Source organism: Loa loa, assembly GCF_000183805.2.
Source record: "Loa loa unplaced genomic scaffold supercont3.787, whole genome shotgun sequence".
Lineage (NCBI taxonomy): Eukaryota > Metazoa > Nematoda > Chromadorea > Rhabditida > Onchocercidae > Loa > Loa loa.
This window is the reverse complement of record NW_018108967.1, coordinates 2,052-7,644: the sequence shown is the minus strand read 5'-3', so window position 1 is coordinate 7,644 and position 5,593 is coordinate 2,052.

Sequence of the window (5,593 nt, the reverse complement as noted above, 5' to 3'; positions counted from 1 at the left end):
GGAAAAAAAAGCAAGGCTTCTTATAATATTTCAAAAGATTGCCGCAATTTTGAAGCTAAGCAATACAGTATTATTTGATAATTACATTGATTCATTTCATTATTGCAAAGATAACAAACTTCAAATTGATTCCATTGACGGGCATTAATTACAGTTAACCAAGTAATGGTTAAAAGTTGGGAAAATGATTGGATCATTTGATGGATGAATACTTCCTTAAAAGAATATATCCTAATATATGGTAGAGTTAATCATTTTTTTAAATTAATTACAAACGCTGAAAGTATGATACGAATTGTAATTGATGTAAATTAATTCGAAGAAATTAATCACTTTATCTTATTGGATAACAAGGAGTGCTTGATTTAAATATCATGTATGCAAGGAATTTGAGGGTTCATTTTCTTAATTTTACGATCTTTCAGGTTCCCTAATTCGTTTACGATCATTAGTGATTATGAATTAGGATTGCTAATATTTTGATAGGATAAGAAAATTCTATTGACTCGTAATAAGTGCTAAATTTAAATAAGTGCTAATTTTGTTTTTGTTTTTATTCTTTTTGATTAACAGATTCAAATCAATGAGATAATGTTAAAGCACATATGAATACAATGAATTAATCCTGAAATATTTTTGAAACTATAAATTAGAAGAAATAATTTTAATGATGTAAAGGGATGCTTAAGGAAATATTCTGAAACGAATAAATTTCATTTTAATTTTCTTGCTTTTAAAGCTTTTATTACGATGAATTTTAAAACATTTTAAAAATAACACTGTGTAAATTGTTTAAACAGATTAAACAAACGAACAGATTGAATGTTATCCTTTGTTTCTCTTATTTAGAACATCATTTGACAAATATTTTCATACAAACTATTTTGATCGATAAGTATGGTTGACTATTTGAAAGATTATAAAAAAAAAATATATATATATATATTTCGATTATATTGATAAAAAAATCAAATAATTTCAGTTATGACAAAAAAAAAGAAAAAGGAAAAATTATTTTAATTTCACATCAACCATATCGATTTGATTGTCTAGTGTTAAATGTTAAATTTAAATTTGGTAATGAAATATTTATTCGAATGAATTTCATATTTATTAATTTATTCATATTCATTTTCAAATGCTTAAATTTTATTCTCAAAAATTTAAATTCATACTACTTTTTTGGCAGTTTATGTATTCTAATTTCATTTTCAAATACTTAAATTTTATTCTCAAAAATTTAAATTCATACTATTTTTTGATGGTTCATGTATTCTAATTTCATTTTCAAATGCTTAAATTTTATTCTCTTTAAATTCATACTATTTTTTGATAGTTTATGTATTCTAATTTTTATTTAACAAAATAATAAATTTTCAAATTAGATTGATCAATTATTGTTATATTAGATCTTTGATGCATGGAAACAGTAAATAGGCATTTTCCTTTGATTGTTCATTTTGTTGAAAAGTACAACTTTTTTTCTTTATTTGATTTATCCATGTATATAGCTATTCTTCTTTTTTTAAAAATTATTTTATGCTATAATTAGATAAATGATTGTGAAATATTTTGATTATTGGATGAACATAAAATTTTAAAAAAGTAAAAAAAAAGCTAAACTAAACTAGCAATGGCATAAAATTATATTATCAAATAATAATTCCTAATATCTAAAATAAATTTCAATTTTATTTTTCATTTATATTCTCATAAATTATCACTCCAAATAATTTGGCAATAAATTTTGCATGCTTGCACAACTTTCAATTTGCATTAATAGAGAGGAATGAGCGTTATATTCATGTATTTAAGAACAGTTCGTAATTACAGTACTATTCTGCTTATTTATAATCATCTTTACCGTACTCTCCCGTGAAATGTATGCTTTGTTGCTAACATTATTGAAGCATTTTTTGCAACCATTGAAAAATTTAATTGATACCTTAATTCATTAGAAGGAAAGTAATTTTTGTTTGGAATAGTAATGTATGACGAGATAAACCAACAAAAAGATCAAATGATAAGATTACAGTATCCATTCGATCGGTTATTTGAAATGTTTGTTGAAAATTTTTACGAACAATGAAATTTAAATATTAAAAAAATTTAGCGAAAAAATAAATTAGTTCTTTTAGCATTTTAATATTTGCTCTGATGAATGACAATATGCTAATAATTGATAATTAACAAAATTATTAACTTAAAAATAATAAAAATTTTAAATATAAATGTAAAATATTTTTCAAATGTGTAATCGTTTATGTTCTTTAATGCTTTTTTAGCAATGTTTTACTCCATTCAAAGCATTTTATTAGCATATTTTTGTCGTTGATTGTTTATAGTAAAACAAAAAATGACAAAAACTAATAGCAATTAATATTTGGCGAAAAATTTGAATTCAATTAATAGTTGCAATGTGTAAAACTATAACTAATTAGAAGTTACTGTTTCAGGTACAAAATTTTTTAAATAATAATTTGAAGGTATAATAAGAGAGTAATAGAAATATGTAATAATAGTATTATTAATATGATCAAAAGCAATCAATCTTTACTAATGTTATGCTTTGAGTAATTAATGCATTTATTTCAATCTTCAAGCTATTGAATATTTTCATAATGGAAATTAATATTTTTACTAATTTAAATGAAAAATTTATATTTATTATACAAATAGCAAATAAATATTGAAATATTATTTTTTATATCAGATTCAATCAAAATTAATTACAAAATTCTAAAACGAAAGAAAAAAAGGTATGGAATACTCGAAGGAAAAAAAAAAGAAATCATATATTCTTTGTATTGTAATGTTGAATGTATTTCGATTATTATTTAGCTGATCTTTTATGATAATTTCTGATTAATTACTGTAAATTCAATTTGATTACATGTGGAAGGAATAGATAAATTTGTCGCAAAATGTTAAATAAAATGTTAGGATATCAAAAAAATTTTACAATGATTTATTATTTGGTAACTATTTTATCCATTACAGTAGATTTAAAAGAATGTACATTTTATGACAGTAATTAATTATCTATCAGTTCATTTCTGATTACATAAAATGATTTACAATGCTTGTGATGCATACTGTGGCATTCACCAAAAAGTAATTTTTGTTTCATTTGTTTTATTCATTTTACTCGTAATACGATAATAACATTATTAATACTAATGCAATACATTGCAAGTGAAGAAATTCAACAGAAAGTTGTTGTTATACTGTACTGATATATTGATATTCTGAAGCAATCACTTGTAAAATGTTTCAATTTCACCTTTTTTTAATGTTAAACTTTCGAAAATCTTGTCAATTAATGATCTTTTGGTATAATATATTTATAAATAAAATTACCGATACCATGATATCAGGCCGCCATATTACCGTATACACCATTGATTTCTGTATTGCAATATTAAATTTATTATGATTAATGCCTAATCGATCTTTGCTGAAATGCATTATTTTATAATAATTTTTTTAAATTTATTTTGCAGCACTTTACTTCTGATTACTGTAAATTCATTTTGAGCACCATAAATCCACTTTGATTACTGTTAATTCACTTTAATAACCGGGAACTTTCGTTTCATTACAATGAATTCGTTTTAATTATTATAACTTCAATTTGATTACTGTTAACTTATCAACTTATCTTGTTTATTGTAATTTCACCTGAAGTACTATCAATTCAGTTTCACAACTGTTAATTCACATCCTTTACTTTCCTTTACTTTCACTAATATTATTTCATTCCGTTATCAATTTACTCAGATTACTGTAAATTTACTTTGATTACATATAAAAGTATTGGAATAATTAAAATTAGGAAGAAAATTGCCAGTAAAATCATTAAATCGAAATGTTTATTGTTAAAAATTGAATGCAAATTTTGCTGTCTAAATTATGCAAAGCAAACTTTAAATATTTCAAATTTCTACAATTTGTCATGAAATAATAATGAATGGTAGTAATCTTTAATCTAAAAATGAAACCTGCTCAAGCATTATTTATTGTTAAAAATTCAAAATCAATGGAATAATTTTTTTTTTTAAAATGGCATTCCAATGCAGGAAGTGATGTTAAAATATTGAAAAGTGCAAAATGCTGAAATATCTAAAAGTGCGTGGTATGATAGCATGAAATAAAATATAGCTAATATGAAATATAGCTAATAAAATATAGCTAATATAGCTAATATGTAATATGAAATTAAAAGGGCAAATGTGAAATTAGCCAATAAAAAATTAAAACATAGTAAAATAAAAGTTGATTATGCTAATAAATTCATTTTTAAAGTATTAGCAATAAATCATAATTTATATTTAATTAATCATAAAAATTACATGAGAAGAAATTCAAAAAAAAAGTTTTTAATGTTTTGCAAAGAAATAAATGAATGTATAAAAGGTAGTAGGAGTTTCATGTCATAGGAATTGATAATTATAACTTTGCTTAAGCTTTTCCTTTCATATTTTTTCAAATTTTAATCAATGCAATTTGTTATTTGCTCAAAAATTTTAATCAAAACTTTTGAGACACATTTTTTTGAAAAAGAAATTTTCAATAGTTTAAAAATATCAATCACTACCATTTGTTTTATATATTATATGAATTAACAATTAGCACACATTAATTACGATAGTCGAAATTTTAAATGCTCTCAGTGATTACCTTAAATTAAAATTCAAGAAATTTCGTACCACTTTAAAACAATAATTAATGCAAGCAATAAATTTTGATTATTTTTGCAAATCATTTTCTCATTTCTTTTTTTTTTTTGATCATCAAACAAATGATAAGCCAAAAGTCTATAAATGCAATTAATTGCAACATTAACATTCTCATTTTAATTAATTCAATTATAATTTATTATCATTTTCATATCATTTTATTAACTTATCAGATACATATATAGTTGAATCATATTTTTACTTCTTTCTTTTAAACAAAAATACTAATTAATTAATTGAAAAAATTTTTTAAAATTGATGTAAATGAATAAATGATAATATTACGATTAACAAAAAAAAAAAAAAGAAAATAGGATGGGAAAAAATTTTAAATATGATAGAAAAGGAAGAAAAAAGATGAAAAAGATGAAGGAGAAAAAAAAAAAAGAAATTTCTTCACAAACATTATTGAAGATTAATTGAATTGGAAAGGAAAGGATATATTACTGCAATTTATTTCAAATCATTTATTTTAATACGACAAGCATAGCAACTACAAATTATTATTCGGTTAATTTATCTATCATTTCTTCCTCATTTTTTTTTTTCATTTCCGCGTTTTACCAGATATTTTCATCAATTCCAAATTAATTAATTAATTATTGATGATAAAAAGGCGATGATATATATTGATTATTATTAATAAATAATAATGAAATATAAATTCGCGCAATTAATTATCATATCTTATCCATATATTATCCATTTTTTTATTGTATAACAAAATTAATTAGTTAATGATTTATAAGCAATGCAATGAATATTAAATGTCTATTTCTTTTCCAACATTATTTTACATCTATTAAATCACTTTTTTTACGTTTTAAATTTCTAATTTTCCTTTTCTTTTTTTT